Source organism: Colobus angolensis, unplaced genomic scaffold (genome assembly GCF_000951035.1).
Source record: "Colobus angolensis palliatus isolate OR3802 unplaced genomic scaffold, Cang.pa_1.0 Scaffold376, whole genome shotgun sequence".
Lineage (NCBI taxonomy): Eukaryota > Metazoa > Chordata > Mammalia > Primates > Cercopithecidae > Colobus > Colobus angolensis.
This window is the reverse complement of record NW_012117110.1, coordinates 820,771-837,959: the sequence shown is the minus strand read 5'-3', so window position 1 is coordinate 837,959 and position 17,189 is coordinate 820,771.

The following is a 17,189-nucleotide window of genomic DNA, read 5'->3' as shown; positions in this document are numbered from 1 at the left end:
GGGTGGCACTTTGGAATGTCAGAGAGTAACAAATGTCAGGTGGGAACTCTAGCTTGTTTTTTTTTTATTGTTGTTGTTGAGACGGAGTCTCCCTCTGGCCCAGGCTGGAGTGCAGTGGCGCGATCTCGGCTCACTGCAAGTTCCGCCTCCTGGGTTGACACCATTCTCCTGCCTCAGTCTCCCAAGTAGCTGGGACTACAGGCGCCCACCACCACGCCTGGGTAATTTTTTTGTATTTTTAGTAGAGACGGGGTTTCACCCTGTTAGCCAGTATGGTCCCGATCTCCTGACCTCGTGATCTGCCCACCTCAGCCTCCCAAAGTGCTGGGATTACAGGCGTGAGCCACCGCGCTGGCTTCTGGCTTTTGTTGTTGTTGTTGTTTTGTTTTTGTTTTTGTTTTGAGAGGGAGTCTTGCTCTGTCGCCCAGACTGGAGTGCGGTGGCGAGATCTCGGCTCACTGCAAGCTCCGCCTCCCGGGTTCATACCATTCTCCTGCCTCATTCTCCCGAGTAGCTGGGACTATAGGCGCCCACCACAGCACCTGGCTAATTTTTTGTATTTTTAGTAGAGACGGAGTTTCACGGTGGTCTTGATCTCCTGACTTCGTGATCCACCTGCCCCGGCCTCCCAGAGTGCTGGGATTATAGGCATGAGCCACTGGCGCCGGACCCCTCTGGCTTGTTTTAAAGTAGCAAGTTGAGTGTCAGTGGCAGGTAGCACCTTTGATTGGTAGAGAGTGGGCATTTTACCCAACCTGAGTCAATCAGCCTGCAACACCCTTCAAGTGATTGGTCAATCAATGGAGATTTGACTTATGTTGGACCTACCCGTACCCTTTTTTGGGACACAAAAGCCACCAGTGGCCATGTTTCTAGGAAAGTCAACAATTGGGAGACATGAAGATAGAAGGTGAGAGAGTCTTGTGTGATTTATTTTTGTTGTTGTCGTTGTTTTTTGAGACGGAGTTTCGCTCTTGTTCCCTAGGGTGGAGTGCAATGGCATGATCTCGGCTCACTGCAACCTCCGCCTCCTGGGTTCAAGCAATTCTCCTGCCTCAGCTTCCTGAGTAGCTGGGATTACAGGCATGCGCCACCACGACCGGCTAGTTTTTTGAATTTTTAGTAGAGGCAGGTTTCTCCATGGTGGTCAGGCTAGTCTTGAACTCCCCACCTCAGGTGATCCGCCGGCCTCAGCCTCCCAAAGTGCTGAGATTACAGGCATGAGCCACCGCGCCTAGCCTCTTGTGTAATTCTTTAGGTCAAATAGGGCTGCTTCAGGGCTCTATTTGTTTACCTGGACTGCCATCACAACGTGCCAGTGTGGGTGGCCTAAAACAATGGAAATTTATTTTCTCATTCCTCCAAGCTGAAGTCCGTGCTGCAGGTGTTGGTAGGGCTGGTTTCTCCTGAAGCCTGTCTCCGTGGCTTGCAGAGGGCTGCCTTCTCTTTGAGTCTTCACGTGGTCTTCCTTCTGTGCATGTGAATGTCCAAGTTTCTTCTTCTCAGAAGGACATCAGTCTTACTGGATTAGGACACATCCTAGTAACCTCATTTAAAGTTAGTTAACTCCTTAAGGACACTATCCCAAATACAGTCATATTCTGAGGTACTTGAGGTTAGGACTTCAATGTATGAATTTGGGGGGAAGGTGGGCACAGTTCAGCCCAGGACAAAGGCCCAGCGATAAAGCATAGCTCATGGATTCTCCCACCTCCACCTGTTCCCCAGCCTTTTTCTGGCGCTCCGAGGCACCAGTGGCTGCTGCAAGTGGTATTTTTTTTTTCTTAGTATATTACTACTTAGATATTGTTGGTATGTAGAATTTTTAGGGTCTCAACATATTAGGCATGGAAATCCACTGTCTGTAATAAAAATTGGAAATATTTTTCCAGTTTGTCTTTTTTTTTGAGATGGAATCTTGCTCTGTCACCCAGGCTGGAGTGCAGTGGCCCGATCTCTGCTCACTACAAGTTCCGCCTCCCAGGCTGGGGTGCAGTGGCATGATCTTGGCTCACTGCAAGCTCTGCCTCCTAGTTTCACACCATTCTCCTGCCTCAGCCTCTCGAGTAGCTGGGACTACAGGCACCCACCATCGTGCCTGGCTAATTTTTTTTGTATTTTTTAGGAGAGATGAGGTTTCACCGTGTTAGCCAGGATGGTCTCGATCTCCTGACCTTGTGATTCGCCCACCTCGGCCTCCTAAAGTGCTGGGATTACAGGTGCGAGCCACCACATCCAGCCCAGTTTGTCTTTTTAAATTTTTTTTAATCATACAATTTTAAAAAACAATTGTAAAATTATAATTATTTTTAAAATTGCATCTGGATTTTGAGTGATAGTTGAGTTCTTTCTTGTGATAGAGGAAAAAGTATAAATATAAGTAGGATGTCAGAGAATGTAGGGAGATAGGCATAGCCAGATCTGAGAATACCAGGTGGCTGGGAGTGACTTGGCTGAAGCGAGTAAACTTCTGCGGGCCTTGTTTCCCTTCCCACGTGATGGATGCTCCCCCTCTTCCCTGTCCCCAAGCCCACACTAAGAGTAACTTTTTAAAAAAGCCCTAAACTCTCAGTACCGATAAGTGCTGTTTTATACCCAGGAACATATAGGAAAGCTGGCGGGGGTGGGTGGGTAGAGGATGGACCACGAATAACAACATAGTTAACGACATGCCAAACTTTTCCAGTTTTCCATCCAAGTGAGAGCGGCCCAGAATGCAGATCCTGTAATGGGAGATGGGTTGGGGTGAGGGTGGGAACCGAGCCTGGAAAATCATTTGTTGCCCTCCTGCTTGCTGTCTGGGATTGTCAAATATGAGCAGAACCTGCCAATATGTACTGTTCTCTTAAGTAGGCTCAGCTTGGGGAGAAATATTGATTATGACCACAGTTGTCCCTGTTTCAAAAGTTATTTTATGTTTGAAAGAAGTGATACGGTTGATGAAAGAAGATAAAAATATCTCTATGTGATATGACTTTGTGTTCGTGAAACCGTGTCCTAAAAAAAAAAAAAATTACCGCTAGAGTTGTGGTGACTGCTGTTGCCTCTCAAATAGTCCCTTGGGAGGGGTCTAGATGTTTATCCCAAGAGGCTGCCTCACTTCTCAAACAGCTCCTTAAAAGTAATGTGTTCACTCTGATGTTGGTTTCTTTTGCTATGCAGAAGCTCTTTAGTTTAATTAGATCCCATTTGTCAATTTTAGCTCTTGTTGCAATTGCTTTTGATGTTTGAGTCATGAAGTCTTTGCCCATGCCTATGTCCTGAATGGTATTGCCTGACTTTCTTCTAGGGTTGTTATGGTTTGGGGTTTTACATTTAAGTCTTTAATTCATCTTGAGTTAATTTTTGCAAAAGGTGTAAGGAAAGAGTCTAGCTTCAGTTTTTTGGCATATGGCTAGCTAGTTTTCCCAGCACCATTTATTAAATAGGGAATCCTTTCCCCATTGCTTGTTTTTGTCAGGGGTGTCGAAGATCAGATGGTTGTAAATGTGTGGAGTTCTTTTTGAGGTTTCTGTTCTCTTCCTTTGGTTTATATGTCTGTTTTGGTGCCAGTACCATGCTGCTTTGGTTAACATGTCACCAAGTATTATCAACCCTGTTGCTGCCTCTCCGTGCCCACTGCAGGCCCCTTTCTCTTCTCATTCTGTACCGTCACCCAACCTGCTCCAAGAGACACACTCTTCCATACAATCTGTGGTTTGTGTGAGTTTCTTGGTACCACAGAAGAGTTTTTACAGTCATTTTCCAGTATCTTGGCTCCTGTACTTGCACAAACAAATAACGCTCAGAGACCACTAAGGTACTTAGTCAGGGACGGTGCTGGTGCCCTCACAAGGAGGAAGCGTGAGAGGGATTTGCCTGAACAAAGAAAAATGTCTCTGAATCTCAGACAACCAAGAATAGTCATCTTTTTACTTTTAAGTAAGAGGCTATCCTACTTCTCACATTATTCTTTCTGAAAGGTATAAAAGCCCAAAGCGAGTGAAAAGCCCCTATTCTGTACAAATTCATTTTTGGATCTCTTTAAAAGAAATTGGGAGCCTATCACCTGATGACCTTTTGCTGTTTCTTATGTGTATGTCTTTCAGGCAACCTATAGATTGGGAGAAAATTTTTGCAATCTACTCATCTGACAAAGGTCTAATATCCAGAATCTACGAGGAATTTAAACAAATTTACAAGAAAAAAACAACTCCATCAAAAAGTGGGCAAAAAATGGAACAGACAATCCTCAAAAGAAGACATTTATGCAGCCAACAAACATGAAAAAAAGCTCATTATCGGTCGGGCATGGTGGCTCACGTGTAATCCTAGCACTTTAGGAGTCCGAGGCGGGTGGATCACGAGGTCGAGAGATCAAGACCATCCTGGCCAACATGGTGAAACCCCATCTCTACTAAAAATACAAAGATTAGCTGGGTGTGGTGGCGGGCATCTGTAATCCCAGCTACTCGGGAGGCTGAGGCAGGAGAATCGCTTGAACCCAGGAGGTGGAGGTTGCAGTGAGCCAAGATCATGCCACTGCACTCCAGCCTGGCGACAGAGCAAGCCTCAGTCTCAAAAAAAGCAAAATGATGATGTTTTGCTATACATATATTATTGTGAAATGATTAGCACAGTCAAGCTAATTAACATATCAAGTACCTCACATAGTTACCTTTTTGATCATGTGGTGAGAACACTTGAGATTACCCTCTTAGCAAATTTCTTTCTTTTTTTTTTTTTTGAGATGGAGTCTCGCTTCATCGCCCAGGCTGGAGTGTAGTGGCACAATCTTGGCTCACTGCAACCTCCACCTCCTGAGTTCAAGTGATTCTCCTACCTCACCCTCCCAAGCAGCTGGGATTACAGGCGTCTGCCACCACGTCCAGCTAATTTTTGTATTTTTAGTAGAGACGTAGTTTCACCGTGTTTGTCAGGCTGGTCTTGAACCCCTGACCTCAGGTGATCTGCCCACCTCGGCCTCCCAAAGTGCTGGGCTTACAGGTGTGAGCCACTACGCCCAGCCAGCAAATTTCAAGTATACAATATTAACTATAGTCACCATGCTGGACGTTAGATCTCCAGAACTTAACCATCTGATAATGGAAAGTTTGTACCCTTTGACCAACACCTTTTCCCCTAGCCCCTAGTAACCACCATCCTACTCTGTTTTTTTATTTGACTTAAAAAAAAATTCCACATATAAGTGAGATCAGGCAGTATTTTTCCCCCTCTGTCTGGCCTGTTCCACTTAGCATAATGTCCTCCAGCTTCATCCATGTTGTTGCAAAGGGCAAGATTTCCTTCTTCTTTTTTTTTGAGATGGGGTCTTGCTGTGTTGTCCAGGCTGGAGTGCAGTGGCATGATCTTGACTCACTGCAACCTCCGCCTCCCGGGTTCAAGTGATTCTCCTGCCTCAGCCTCCTGAGTAGCTGGGACTACAGGCACATGCCACCACATCCAGCTAATTTTTGTATTTTTAGTAGAGACAGAGTTTCACCATGTTGGTCAGGCTGGTCTCAAACTCCTGACATTGTGATCCGCCTGCCTCAGCCTCCCAAAGTGTTGGGACTATAGGCATGAGCCACCGCGCTTGGCCAATTTCCTTCTTTTTAAAGGGTAAATAATATTTCTTTCTTTCTGTTTTTTTTTTTTTTTTTTGAGACAGAGTCTCACTTGTTGCCCAGGCTGGAGTGCAGTGGCACTATCTTGGCTCACTGCACCTTCCTCCCGGGGTCAAGCAATTATTCTGCTTCAGCCTCCTGAGTAGCTGGGATTACAGGTGTGGGCCATCATGCCCGGCTAATTTTTTTTTTTTTGTATTTTAGTAGAGATAGGGATTCACGATGTTGCCTAGGCTGGTCTCAAACTCCTGAGCTCAGGAGATCTGCAAAGTACTGGGATTACAGGTGTGAGCCACCACGCCTGGCCAATATTTCATTGTATATACACACCATCTTTTCTTTACCTTTTTTTTTTTTTTGAAACAGACTCTTGCTCTTCTACCCAGGATGGAGTGCAGTGGCATGATCTCAGCTCACTGAAACCTCCATCTCCAGGGTTCAAGTGAGTCTCCTGCCTCAGCTTCCCGAGTAGCTGGGACTACAGGAGCCTGCCACAATGCCCGGCTAATTTTTGTATTTTTAGTAGAGACGGGGTTTTGCCATGTTGGCAAGGGTGGTCTTAAACTCCTGACCTCAAGTGATCTGCCCACCTCGGTCTCCCAATTTCTTTATCTGTTCATCCACTGAGGGACACATAGCTTGATTCCACATCTTGGGTACTGTGCATAATACTGCAATGGACATGGAAGTGCAGGTATCTTTTGAGATCATGATTGTATTTCCTTTGGATTTATACCTAAAATTGGGATTGCTGGGGACATGGTAGTTCTATTTTTAATTTTTGGAGGAACCTCAATACTGTTTTCCATAATGGTTGTACTAATTTACATTCCCACCAACAGTGTGTGAGGGTTCCATTGTCTCCACATCCTCACCAACCACTTGCTATCTTTATTTTTTGATTTTTTGATAGTAGCCATCCTACCAGGCATGAGGTTATCTCATTGTGGTTTTGGTTTGCATTTGTTTCAGTTGTCAGTTTGTTGCCTCTCAGCTCTCACCCACCCTTCTTTGTTCTGCCTTATGATCTTGGAACCAGACACTGTTAACATGGCTCCCTTACCAGCTGGCATAATGTGGAGTTTTGCCAGAGAAGGAAGCAGGAGGGACACTGGAAGACAAAGGAGCTTCTCTTCCTATTTCTGGTGCATTTTCTTATTTTCTTATTTCTGGGGCTTTTGGCCATACATACCCCATGGTGCTTAACCCAGCAAGTTTCAGGGACATCCTAGTGGGTAGCTTCCAGTGAATTCCAACAGGGTTGACAAGGGGTGGACTTGTGATGGTTAATACTGAGTCATCTTGACTGGACTGAAGGATGCAAGGTATTGTTCCTGAGTGTGTCTGCGAGGGTGGTACCAGGGTGTCCAGGTACCCTGATAGGCAACCTCCCAGTACCCACTGTGGGTGGCTTCCCAGCAAGTCTAGTCCACACTTTGGCAGGTGGTTTTACTGTTTGCCAGACTGGGCCTGTGACACCTCAGCAAAGTTCAACACCAGTCAGTGGGCCACACCCACAGCACTCTCTATGGAGGTCTGAATCTCAGCCCTGCAGGGGTTCTTCCAAATTTGTTTTTTTCCATGAGTACTCACAGCTCTGGCGGTCATGGCTGTGCCCTTTAACCATGATCCCTGTGTTCTTTAGTGTTCTCTTTACCCCTTAGTAGTTAATCACTCTTTACATTAAACTTTACCTGTCTAAATCCCTTTGTGAATTGTGCCTTCTGTCTGAACCTAGATTAATCCAGATATGTATGAGCTCTTAAATTTGAATTGTTGACATTTGCTTTTCCTTTCTAACTGTTTTTTGTCCTGTGGTATTCTTTTTCTTAAAGAGATATAAGAGATGTAACTTTCTCAAGTTATATAAGCTTCAGGTCCATGAAACCTGGATCTGCCACTGTGAGGCTGGAAGGGGCTCTGGGAACATCAGATTGTGTGGAGTGGCTGCCTCAAAGTTTCCATAGAGTCTGATCAGCTTTAGTCTCTGGTGTCAGAGCCAGTGGCAGAGACTACAGAACGTGGCTCACACAGGGGTCTGACAGATCGTGGGCCACATCACCCCAAACAAACATCACAGTGTACCTGCATCCCATCTCACACCACGAGGCATTGGAGGAAGATACGTGGGAAAACAGGCTCCCAGTGGGGAGGGGATGCACATGCCCAGGATCATGGGGAAGGTTGGGGAAGGTGAGTGGTAGGCTCTGGGCAAGGATTTGTGTCTCCTGACTCTCAGAGTTCAGTAATTGCTGTGAGGGAGCAAAAAGAGAGGGAGAGAGGGAAATCTCTGAGCTGGACATAGACTACATATGCTGCATCTTCCATTTCAGGTAAGGACAGGCCAGGCAGCTTAGGCCAAACCTCCCCCATAGACAACTAGAAAAACTCAACTAAGTATAAAGTTTTCTTGAGGCATTGGAGACCCCCCAAAAAGCAGTGAAAAATGACAGTGCCGAGATCTTGGAGGCAAAGGAACACCTGAAACATGAGCTTAGCATCTGGGGCTACTTTTCCCTTTGGAGGATCTGCCTGTTCCAGAAAAGGCAACTGAGAAGGAGAAAAGCTGAGCTAAACTCTTGGCAGCCTCAGGGGTGAGGAATTATGGCTGACACCCCCTTTCCTTCATTTAATCCATCACCAAATTCTGTCACTTTTACCTGAGACTGTCTCTGGAATCCGTCCACTTCTCTCTACCTCCCAGACTGCCCTGGCTCAACTCACCCACCCTCATGTCCGAAACATTGCCTCCACACCAGCACCCCTCCAATCTGTTCTCCATCCCAGAGTTCCTCCACAGAGGCTACCAATAAGATCAGGCCACTCCTCTGCTTACTGCGTTACAATTTTTCAATGATTTCCCTTTATATTTTGCGTTCAGACTCTGGTCTTTAACGGGACCGATACTATCTGGCTCCATCTACTGCTCCAGCCTCATTTCACACCATGCTTCCTCTGACTTTGTGGCCCAGGATGCTGATTTTCCTTCAGCTCCGTAGCCTTTTCTGCCACAAGGCCTTTGCACGTGCTCTACTTCTGCCTGCAATGCTTTCTAATCTCCATCTTTCAGATCATTTCTTAGCTCTACTGGGAGGCAGGGGTGAGCATACTTGATGGGAAAAATGAGTATTTCTCACTCATCTAATCTGCTTCCCATGATGTGTGAACCATGGAGACAAAACTAAGACACCATCATCCACCTGCTGCAGGGGATCTTAAAGGAGGATTACTCAGAATTGAAGCGAATCCTGCTGGGTTCCACAATGAGACAGTAAATATTTGAAGTGCATTCCCCTTTCTTGGGAGAGGTCTGGTATTCCCTCTGAAAGTCAATGGTTGTTGTTCACAGAGTGGTTGTTCTCTGCCCAGATAATCGGGTTGATCTGAATTATCCTCATCCCAGTTGAATTAATAAGGTCCCTATCAGGTCGTAGGGTTGCAGGTAGAGCAAAACGTTGCAGGAAGCCGGATAGGTACATCTGCAATGGAATGTTAAGGAAGAAAATTAGGTGAATTAAATACTCCTGGTTCTTTGTTTGGCTCATGGGATTTGGTTCATTGTTAAGGGATTTGGGATATGTACGAAATCGGGAGGAGACTTCATATTGGGCAAAGTTTTATCTAATAAAATCCTTGTGAATGTTTCCCTCTTTGAGGGCTTGAGTTTGTGCTGGGACATTGCTGCCTTCTTCAGGAAGAGGCAGCACACTATGGGCAACAAAATTTTCTAAGACCGTGCAGGTCAAACAGTTTCCTGTAAGGCACACTGGGAAATGAACAGGCCATAGTGACTATTATGAGAGGTAGGGCAGCGAGGCAGGAAAACTCACAGGAGGAAATGGATGATCCACCCAAACCTGTAAGGTGACCAAGTGTGTGCACCTTAGGGATCGTGCTAATTGGGCTTAATGAGTTTGGTATTTTTGGCATGTTCGTGTGTGCACATGTAAGTAAGGATGCTCACATCCTTAATAGAAAAGCAATTGACTGTGCTGTTGTCCAAATGGAGTCCTCTGTGACTAAACTCTTAGGGGGATGACAGAAATCACTTGGAATGGGACAAGCAGGTCTTGATGAATTACTGAGACAAGAAATAAATGGACACAGCTTAGGAAAAGAACAGTGCCAACACAGAAAATTAATGTTTCTAGGTGTCAGATTTTTCTATTCCATTCTAAAATTTTAGTGTCCTTGCCATTTTCTCTGAGTCTACTGAGAACTGTTACACATCTGAATGGAGCATTAAACCAGTGTCTGGCTTTCATTGACTCTTCATTTGGGACATCATAGTTTTGGGCCCTCAGAGGCACGAGGGCCAGTACTCTCTCCCACAGTCATCTGCTCACAGCACCACGAGCTGTCAGTCTAGAGGCACAGTCCACACAACCTATCACATAGGTGGCTGGTCCAGCCTTGCGGATTTTAATCAGAGAGATTCTTCTAACAGTCTTTTGAAGGTCATCTAGATGTTTGTCTCCTCACTTAGGTGCTTAATCCCACTTTTTTTTTTTTTTAACTTCATTGATTCCTTTTCCATGGATCAAGTCCCATCTTCAAGTGGTACCTACTAAACAGCTGGCACTGCAAGACTCACCAAAATGAGGCTACAGTAGATGCAACTACATTAGCATAACAATGGACCAAGATTGGACCAGGTTAAAGGATCACAGTCTCCTTATCCTACCTGAATTATAATCCCCTCAACCAGATCCTGAACTTTCTACTCAGCTCTCTCCCTCTAAACGACTTCCCATTTCCTGAACGTGCCTCTTTCCAACTTTCTAATATCATTTCCACCACCCGAGGCCCCTCACTCAATTTATATGTATGAAAAGCTGCCTACTCTTCATACAAGTTTACACATATGTGTGCATATGTACATGTGTGCACACACAGGAAAGTGTAAAAAGTAGGGCAGACTCACTGTAGTTAGGGCTTTTTATTTGTGGCAGTCATGGTGAAAACCATGTTTCTGGTTTGGGCAGCCAGACAGTGACATTTACTGAAATAGAATCAAGTTTGGGAGAGAAGATGATGAGGTCATTAACAGACATGTTGGGTTTGAGATGCTTATGAAACATCCAAGTAGTGATATATAGCACTCTCGCACATGTAAATTACAGCTCAGGAGATTGCTCAGAGGACAACAACAACAATATTAATCATACCTAATGCTTATGTAGTACATATTAAGAGCTAGGTATTAATTTAAATATTTTGTTAATTCTCTTAATTCTTACTATGTCCCCATGAGATAGTACCTCCAATTTACAGACAAAGAAACAGAGAACAGGAGATTTAAGTAACTTGCCTATTATCACAACCAGACATATAGATTTGTGAACAGTGAACAGTATATAAATAATAATTAAGGTCCAAGAAATAGATGAGGTGTTTCCAAATAATAAGAAGATAGAGTGAAAAGAACCAATGAAGCATCCTGAGAAATCCCAATATTTTAGGAATAGATAAAGAAAGAGGAGCTTGTGAATGAGACTAAGAAGGAGCAAGCAGAGAAGGAAGAAAAACATGGAACTCGAGGGAAATGAGCATTTCAAGAAACAATAAGGAAGCTTATCCGGTAACAAGCAGAGAACAAGATGATAAAATTAGTTTGGGTGCGGTGGTTCACGCCTGTAATCCCAGCACTTTAGGAGGCCGAGACAGTTGGCTCACTTGAGGTCAGGAGTTTGAGACCAGCCTGGCCAACATAATGCAACCTCGTCTTTACTAAAAATACAAAAATTAGCTGAGCATGGTGGCGGATGCCTGTAATTCCAGGTACTTGGGAGGCTGAGGCAGGAGAATTGCTTGAACCCAGGAGATGGAGATTGCAGTGAGCAGAGATTGCACCATTGCAGTCCAGCCTGGGCAACAGAGCAATACTCCATCGAAAGAAAGGAAAGGAAAGGAAAGGGAAGGAAAGGAAAGGAAAGGAAAGGAAAGGAAAGGAAAGGAAAGGAAAGGAAAGGAAGAAGGAAGGGGAAAGGAAGGAAGGAAGGAAGCAAAGGGAAAGGAAGGAAGGAAGGAAGAAAGGAAGGAAGGAAGGAAAAATAGATGGTAAAATTAGACCCAGGTATGCCAGTTGCTGTAAGTTTAAATGTACAACTAAATGTTAAATTCCTTTATCAAAATATTGATTCAATATATAAAATCCAATTTTGTGCTATGACAAGAGACAAGTTAAGGTATGATGTATTATGAAACAATTAATAAAAGGGTAGGAGAATATATCAGGCATTAAAAAAAAGAAAGGGTGAGGGTCTGTGGTTTCCAGCTACTTGGGAGGCTGAAGTGGGAGGATCACTGGAGGTTGGGAGGTCAAGGCTGCAGTGAGCTGTGATTGTGCCACTGCACTCCAGCTTGGGCAACAGAGCAAGACCCTGTCTCTCTCTCTCTCTCTCCCCATATATATATATATAATATGTAAATAAATAAATAATCAGAAATGTGAATATCAGATAAAATGGCATTAAATGCAACAAATTTTAATGGAGCAGGCTGGGCATGTTGGCTGATGCCTGTAATTCCAGCACTTTGGGAGGCTGAGGTGGGCGAATCATGAGGTCAGGAGATAGAGACCATCCTGGCTAACACGGTGAAACCTCATCATAATACAAAAAATTAACTGGGTGTGGTGGCACACGCCTGTAGTCTCAGCTACTCGGGAGGCTGAGGCAGGAGAATGGCACGAACCCAGGAGGCGGAGATTGCAGTGAGCCGAGATTGCACCACTGCACTCCAACCTGGGTGACATATCAAGACTCCATCTCAAAAAAAAAAAAAATGTAATGGAACAAAGAACATATTTTTACATAAGTAAATGGTGCAATTGCAATGAAGAGGTAAATTATAGAAGGCCATGCATTACATAATTGTTGGACAGAAGATAGAAATCTTAAAAAGAATCAGAAATGCAAGGTAGTAACTTTTTTTTGAGAAGGAGTCTCACTCTGTCACCCAGACTGGAGTGCAGTGGCATCATCTCGGCTCACTGTAACCTCTGCCTCTCAGATTTAAGTGATTCTTCTGCCTTAGCCTTGGAGTAGCTGGGACTATAGGCATGTGACACCACGTCCAGCTAATTTTTCTATTTTTTGGTAGAGACGGGGTTTCGCCATGTTGGCCAGGCTGGTCTCAAACTCCTGACCTCAAGTGACCTGCCTCCCTTGAACTCCCAAAGTGCTGGGATTATAGGCGTGAGCCACTGTGCCTGGCTGCAAGATGGTAACTTCTGGTTCAAAATTAATGTCTGGTCAGCAATTCCCAATGCAGCCTCTACTGGCTTCTCATTAAAGTATTTTGAAAAGGCTGGACGCAGTGGCTTACATCTTCCCCCCCAGCACTTTGGGGGACCAAAGTCGGTGGATTACCTGAGGTCAGGAGTTCGAGACCACACTGGCCAACATGGTGAAATCCCGTCTCTACTAAAAATACAAAAAAATTAACTGAGTGTGGTGGCACATTTCTGTAATCCCAGCTCCTCGGGAGATTGAGGCAGGAGAATCACTTGAACCCGGGAGTCGGAGGTTGCAGTGAGCTGAGATCGCACCATTGCTCTCTGCCTGGGTGACAGAGTGGGACTTGATCTAAAAAAATAAAATAAAATAAAATAAAAATAAATAAGTAAATAAATACATTGAAAATTTGAAAAAAAAATGGGGAAGGAAAACTCACCACTATATTGAAAAAAAATAGTGCAGAAAACTGAGTAAATGATTCTAAGAAAAAAAATCACTCTAGCTAGAAGGTAGACAGAATTGCACTGAGAAAAAGCCTGTGAGAATTGTGTAATAGGAGTTGCAGAAAGGGAGAGGGCAATAAAAAATATTTGAAGCAATAATGTTCCAAGTTTTCCAAATGTATTTAAACATATAAACATATACATCCAAGAGGTTTTGTGTTACGTACTGAATGTGTTCCCCTCAAATTCCTATACTGAAGCCCTAATCCTTAATGTGATGGCATTTGGAGGTGGAGGCCTTTGGGAGATAATTAGGTTTAGATGAGTTCATGAGGGTGGGCCCCTTATGATGCAGTTAGTGTCCTTATAAGAAGAAAGTCACCAGAGTGGGCTTGCTTTCTCTCATGTGCAGCCTCTCTTTCATTCTCTCTCTCTGTCTCCCTATCTTCAATGTAAAAACATTGCAAGAAGTTGGCTGTCTGCAAATGAGGGAGTGGGCCCTCACCAGGAACCAAATCTACCAGCACCTTGGTCTTGAACTTCCCAGCCTCTAGAATAGGGAGAAATACATGTCTTTTGTTTAAGCCACCGATCTATGGTATATTGTTGAGCTAATACACTCAACAAACCCCAAAAAGGACAAAGAAAACGACAGTAAGGAACATCAGAGTAAAATTGCTGAAAATGAGGGATTAAAAAAATTCAAAAGACTCCCAGAAATTAGAGGAACACTACAAACAAGGGAACAAAGCTAGGAGAAGAAAAATTGTAGACTACTGAGTTTTAAAATGCACAAGCCAGAAGAGAATGGAATGGTTTGTTTCAAGTGCTGAAAGAAATCTGTCAGCCTAGAATTTTATACCCACTGAAGGTATCTTTCATAAACAAGTATGGAATAAAATTTTTTCCCACACAAAAAAGCTGAGATAATTCATTGCCAGTAGACCTGCACCACAAAAGATGTAACAGGAATTTTTTTAGACAGAAGGAAAATGACACCAGATGGAAATTGAGACTTGAACAAAAGAAAAAGAAAAAAGAGCACTGGAAATGGTAAACATGGGTAAATATAAGATACACGGCTGGGCACGGTGGCTCATGCTTGTAATCGCAGCACTTTGGGAGGCCGAGGTGGGCGGATCACAAGGTCAGGAGATAGAGACCATCCTGGCTAACACAGTGAAACCCAGTCTCTACTGAAAATACAAACAATTAACTGGGCATGGTGGTGGGCACCTGTAGTCCCAGCTGAGGCAGGAGAATGGTGTGAACCCGGGAGGCAGAGCTTGCAGTGAGCCAAGATCGCACCACTGCACTCCAGCATGAGCAACAGAGCGAGACTCCATCTCAAAAAAAAAAAAAAAAAAAAGAAAAGAAAAAGATACACTTTTTTCATTAAAAATTTATTTTGAAATAATTGACTGTTTAAAGCAAATAAAGTATATTATGGAGTTTATGATATATATAGACATAAAAGTAAGAAAAGAAGAACACGAAGGATGGGAGGGAAAAATAGAAGTACCTTGTTGTAAGTTTCATATGTAATATGTGAAGTGGTAGAATATTATTTGTAGGAGACTGTGATGTTGTTAAAGATGAATATTATAAACCTAAAGCAGCTACTAAAACAAAACACAACGAAAAGCTATAGTTGATAAGCCAATTGTTGAAATGGAATGGAATCCTAAAAAGTAATAATTAACACAAATGAAGATGGAAAAAGAGGGAAAAAGGAATGAAGAAAAAATGGGAGAAATAGAAAATAAATAGAAAGATGGTAGATTTTAAACCCAACCTTATTAATGATTACATTAAATGTAAATGGTCTAAGCCTCCAACTAAAAGATATTGTCAGATTGAATTTTAAAAAGGAAGAACCAATTATATGTTATCTATAAGAAACTCACTTTAAAACAAATATATATATGGGTTAAAATCCAGGATGAACAAAATACTGTGTAAACACTAATTAAGCACCCAAGAAGCCCACTTAGTCAGTACACCAGTAAATGTGGAAGGCCAGCTCAATTTTGTTTATAGATTTGCCATCCTTCTAGAAGTTGACTCAACTTTTAAAAAAGAGTTACACCCTACAGTGAAGTTGTACCCACTAGTTTCTATGGGCTACTTCCTCTTGCATATGTTCTAGGAGGCCTGTGTGGGAAGCATCTTTCATGTTGCAAAATAAGGTGTGATCCCAGTCCTCAGTTGACACATCCATTCTCAAACCAGGTGCCTTTTCAGTAGCTCTAGCACAGATACCACTGCTGTCTCTAAATAATCTTTTCTCCTTCCATGCAACATTACCAACTGTCCTAGGGCTATTTTCATCCCTGAGAACCAATCTGTTTAACTTCTGAGGCAGGTACCTCTTGGCTCAGTTCGATGGAATTCAAAGAAATATAGCTAGACCCTGCAACACAGCTCTCTAATTCTAGGCAGCTACGCACTTTAAGTTATAGAAAAGGAAGGAGTAGCTGGCAGACCAAATTAGTCTTACTGGTCCACTGCTAGGTTGGTCACATGTTGTGGTCTCTTCCAATCCTCCTCTTATACCATGAAGAACTCCACACATCTGCTGGTGATTAGGAGCAGCAAAGTGGTGGTCTAATTCTTTCTCAACCAAAAACACACATGCATGTGCACACACACTTAATTAAAAAAAAGTCTAACGAATTCCCTTTTAAAAAGTAATTTAATTCTGACCAAAGCAATATATGTGCATAATTTTAAAAGACAAATGATACTGAGTGACTTATAGGAAAGTAGGTAGTCCTCTGCTCTAGTCTCCTGGAACCTCAGTTTCTGCTTCCCATCTTCACCACTCAGAAGAAATGCTTTAAACTCTTCTAAGTTTTTCTTCTGTCTCTCTTTTTCAAATCTTAATATTTCTGTACAACATGTTTATACTACTGCTTATGATTTTTGAAATTTTAGAAATCATCTATTGACTTTATGATTGGAATTCTATTACGCTTTCTAAACCACCATACATTCCCTCTCCCCATCCTCCCAATGAAGTTATATCACTTTTCTTTTGAGATGGAGGCTCACTCTGTCGCCCACACTGGAGTGCTGTGGTGCTATCTAGGCTCAGTGCAACCTACACCTCCTGAGTTCAAGTGAATCTCCTGCCTCAACCTCTTGAGTAGCTGGGACTACAGGTGCCTGCCACCACGCCTGGCTAACTTTTTGTATTTTTAGTAGAGACGGGGTTTCACCATGTTGGCCAGGCTGGTCTAGAACTTCTGACCTCAGGTGATCTGCCCACCTTGGCCTCCCAAAGTGCTGTGATTACAGGCATGAGCCACTGCTCCCAGCCTATATCACATTTTTTTTTGTCAAGTGAAGATTTTGTGTTGTCATTATGATTATGAAAATACTCTTCATAGCTAGAGCATGTATTATGATTTTATTTAACTTATACCATTTTAAATAATTCTCTTACTTTTCATTTACTGAGTTTTATAGACATGAATTATCACTGATTCAGCCCCAGACATTCTGAAAAAAGTCTTACACATTTCTGATGCTGTCACACACACTCAGGTGACATCCGAGTTTCCTGGTTTCCCCTTACAGACAGCCCTCCTGGAGTGAGTTCTGCTTTTAAGGACTCACTCGCACTGCTTAACCCGTCCTGTCCTTTTGCTTTGCAAGTGCTTGTGTCTCAATTCCTGAAACTTCCCAGGCTTCTGGGCTGGGAGTCGGTTTCTTTTTACCAGTTTCTCTTCCCCTGCAGGCAGTCAGATTTCTGCTTTCACAGCTAAGTCGGTACCATTCGCACAACTGCTTTACATTTTCCCAAATTTGATTTTGACATCTCTAGTCTGTCATCTCTCTCATTCTTCTTATTCCTTTAGTGTCCTTCTATGAGGTTTTGGGAAGAGGTGGCAGTA